Genomic DNA, 4,364 nt, shown 5'->3' with positions numbered 1-4,364 from the left:
TTGACGTCATCCAGGACATCGATTCTCTCCATCTTTCTGTTTTTCCATGTTCAGTGATTGGGCTTTGTTTCCAAGCTTGTTCCCTCTTGACTACAAAATAGCTGCAACATCACACACTCAAAGAATGGCATCTCAAGACAGAAAAAGGAAATGTCCTTATCATCTATTACTTTTTTGAAAGTGAGGAAAATCTTCCCAGAAGTGTTGCAGATATTCTCCAATCTTATTTGCCCCATCATATCTGTATCTTTATCTAAACAATCACTCAGAAACCCATGAATGTGTCAGTCATTATAAGCTCAGGCGAATCAAGAGCCATCTCCTGCTTCCCTTAAAGAACATCACAATATGGCCACTGGAGGAAGGGAACAGAGCCAAGCAACAGGGAGAAAACTGTCAGGTGAGGGGAGTAAGAAGCCACTATTGGATGGCCTGATAGATAAGACGCTGTGGGGCACACATGTAAATCCCTGCTCGTTTGGAGGCTAAGGTAAGAGGATCTCTCAAGTTCAAGGTCAGATTGGGCAATAATTCAGCCACACCCTGTTTCAAAATTTAATTTTTTTTAATAGGACTAGGTATGTAGTACAGCGGTAGAGCACTTGCCTAGCATGCATAAGGGACTAAGCCAGGACTCAAAAATCACCCAAACTGGGGAGGTAAAAAAAAGATAGGACAGCTTCCAGAATTTTATCAGGTTATATATACTTTGGGGAACTGAGGATTCTCTCAAGTGGTATTCCAGTTATAAAATGGTTCTCTCAAGTGGTATTCCAGTTATATAATGGTTCCTGGTTTTGGTTTAAATAGGATTACTAGGAGGTTATTTTTAAAAATTATTTTGGCTCTGTTGTTGATTTAAAAACAACATCTACAGCAGCACCTCTCTAAGCCTCAGTTTCTTTGTATGTAAAATGGGTCTAATAAACTGGAAATGACACACAGAGTCACTTGGAACAGTTCCTGGCACTTAGTGAGCATGTGTAAATACTTGTTATGCCAGTTTTTGATACAATTCCAAGATAAATTATCTCGTTTCCTAAACTGCACCAAGTTGGGTAAAAATGGCAAGTTAGAAAATGTCTAATGACTTAGAGGCATTTATTGATTTAAAGTTCATTCCAAAAAGTGGCTGCCAAATGTACCTTTTTTGTGGGGGAGGAGGTACTGGGGATTGAACCCACAGATGCTTTACCCTGTGCTACATCCCCAGCTCTTTTTATTTTTATTTTGGGAAAGGGTCTCACTAAGTTGCTTAGGGCCTCACTGATTTGCTAGGCTGGCCTTGAACTTGTAATTCTCCTGCTTCAGCCTCCAGAGCCACTGGGATTTACAGGCATGCACCACCATGCCGGCCAGACTTTAAAAGTTTTGAACTTTATACATCCCAGCCGGGCCAGGTGCCAGGCTCGCCCTCCTTGTTCCCTTCCCCTAGCCACCCCCTCCCCCTTCACCATGAGCAACTTGAAGCCTGACAGCCAGCACAATCCTGGAGGAGGAGGTTCAGACATTGTCAGTGGCCTCCCTGTGGACATTAAACCCAGAGAACTCTACCTGCTCTTCCAGCCATCAAGACACATGAAGGGTCCCTGATCAAGCTCACCTGGAGACAGCCTGTTGGTTTTGTCATCTTTGACAGCCAGGCAGGAGCAGAAGCCTCCAAGAATGCACTGAAGCATATTCACTTTGATCCTGAGAACCCACAAACCATTGAGGCTAGAGTTTGCCAAAGCCAACACCAAGATGGCCAAGAGCAAGCTTATTGCAACACCAAATCCCACCAGTGTTCACCCTGCCCTGGGAGCACATTTCATCTCCCGGAATCCCTATGACCTGATGGGGGCTGCTCTGATTCCTGCATCCCCAGAGGCCTGGGCCCCTTATCCTCTGTATACCACAGAGCTGACCCCAGCCATCTCACATGCTGTGTTCACCTACCCAGATGCCACTGCAGCTGCTGCTGCTGGCCTACATGCTCAGGTGCACTGGTACCCCTCCTCCCACGGCACCCAGCAAGGATGGAAGTATCCCAGTTCTGTTGGTTCTAGAACTATGTGGTGGGGCCAGAATAGGGCCCTGAGCTTCCACCGCCCCCTGCGGCCTGTGCAGAGCTGCTGCTTCTCTGGAGACTGTGAATCTTAAGCCTGACTCAGTGAATGGGTTCCTGTTCCTTTCCCTCTTCCTCAGGCTTGTTCCACCCCAAACCCTTCTCCCAGGCCTCCCTGGAGGATTTGAGGGCCTTCTTGCTGGAACACCCAGCCCCAGCTAGGAGGCCTCACTGTGACCCAGCAAGACCTGACCTGACCTCCTACTCAAACATGCTTCTTAAGCTCTCCCTCAAGGAAAAGAGGCATTTAATTTTGCATGTTTTCTGGCATGAATTAAGACACTTCAATTTGTGTATATGTGAGTGTACAGTTTGTTCTCACACTGTCTCCATAGCAACAGGTCCTAGCTTATGGTGCTTGGTCCCTCTCTCCACACCCCGCCCCTACACCCACCAGGCTTCATAGAGGCCTGAGCCCTGTGGCTACTTCTCCCCCAAGGACCCGTGCGCCACACACACTTCCAGGCTCAGCAACCACCACACAACATTTGCCTTGTCATTTGGAATCAGTCCTCTGCTTCCTTCTCAGATGGGCCAATAACTGTAAGAAAGTCCTCTCCTCTGCCCATCTTGCTGACCTCTCCACAGGACGCCCTGCCCCCAACACTGCTCCTTGTTTTTTCCAAACCTTAAAAAATCAAACAAGACGTGAAAAGTGTTTTTGTACTCTGTGTAACAAAATATTTATGCATCATAAAGGATTTTCATGTGTGTACTATTAATTATTAAAGAGACCTTGTTTGCCTTGTCAGATAAGTTTAATGTTTGGTTTGAGGCATAAAAAAGAAAAGGGTTTCCATTCTTCAGCAGCGAGCCTTTGTGTCAGGCATTGGTTTAAGAAAAATAAAGAAAAAAAGTTTTATTTGAACTTTAATTCATAGGACAAGATCATTTTATTTTAAACCTTAATTCCTTTTAGACTTTAGTTCAAAACTTTTAGAATTTGAGTTCAATAGACTGAATTAAATGAATTAATTCTAGGACTCTACTCCCATGAGAATTTGATAATTATAGAGATGTTTATGTTCAAATTTGGGTCCTCTCTGTTAGAATTGTATTATCAGAGCATCTTTTTACTATTTAACTCATTGCAAAACCAGTTAAGCACAGTAGTAGTGTGGCTGGATGTAGTTTTAGATAGAAAAATAGAATTAGGGGCTGGGATTGTGGCTCAGAGGGAGAGCACTCACCTTGCTTGTGGGAGACCCTGGGTTAGATCCTCAGCACCATATAAAGATAAAATAAAGATATTGTGTCCACCTATAACTAAAATAAATAAATAAAAAGAAAAATAGAATTAGCTTTGTCCCAACCTGATCTGAGAACATGTGGCAGATTTTATTTTATAAAATAGATCCCACCAGCTCTGTAACTCAGTGGTAGGGTGCTTGCCTAGCATGTGGTGAAGCACGGGGTTCTGTCCCCAGCCCCAGGCAAAACAAACTAAAACGTAAAATAGGCCCTGTAGTGAAATGAGCCAGACACGAAAGGACAGGTGCTGTATGACTGGCTTTTTATGAGGTCTATCTAAGTAGTCAAACTCACAGAGACAGGAAGTAGAATGGGATTGCCAGGGGCTGGGGACAGGAGGGAACAGGAATTTGGCGTTTAAAGGGTAGAGAGGTTGAGTATGGGCATGTGAAAAAGCTCTGGAGTCGGATGGTGGTGACGTCTGCCCACCAATGTGAATGCACTTAATGCCACTGAAGGGTACACTAAAGAATGGTTAAGAATAACAATGGATTGTTGTTTTCTAACACTAAATTTGTAAGAGTCTATGATGCAGCAATTATAACTGGAACAAAAATGATTTAACTAATATTTTTTATCTGACTCTTTCATTCTCTGGGTTGTCTTCGTCCCTTTTGAGATAAAATATACACTGGCCAGCAATGGTCCTAAGAGGACATTCAGAGATCCATTCCAATATCAGAAGGTGGGAATAACACCCTCTAGGCTGTTAACCACTGAGTCACATCTCAGCCCTTTTTATATTTTATTAGGACCTCACTAAATTGGTGAGGCTGGCTTTGAACTTGCAATCCTCCTGCCTCAGCCTCCCAAGACACTGGGATTACAGACATGAGCCACTACCCTGGGCAGGTGATGGCACACTTGATAAACTCTAAGCAATGAAAGAACAAATAGCTGGATACCCTGTCCCATCCCCCTCCTCACATTTCCAGTGGAAACATCCACCTGAGCCCCACTCTTGGCCTCTCTCCCTCTCCTTTCTCAATATTCCTTTCAGAAGTGG

The 4,364-nt window shown here is 44.2% G+C and overlaps 1 pseudogene; it reads left to right on the top strand.

The window, feature by feature from the left end:
* Window positions 1–1,455: 1,455 nt before the first annotated feature.
* Window positions 1,456–2,142, top strand: LOC124077676 (RNA-binding protein with multiple splicing 2-like; annotated as a pseudogene).
* Window positions 2,143–4,364: the final 2,222 nt, after the last annotated feature.

This window comes from Marmota monax, unplaced genomic scaffold (genome assembly GCF_021218885.2).
Source record: "Marmota monax isolate L192 unplaced genomic scaffold, Marmota_monax_Labrador192_F-V1.1 WCK01_AAM20220418_F8-fsc00015, whole genome shotgun sequence".
Taxonomy (NCBI): Eukaryota; Metazoa; Chordata; class Mammalia; order Rodentia; family Sciuridae; genus Marmota; species Marmota monax.
This window is presented reverse-complemented; position numbering and strand designations above follow the sequence as displayed.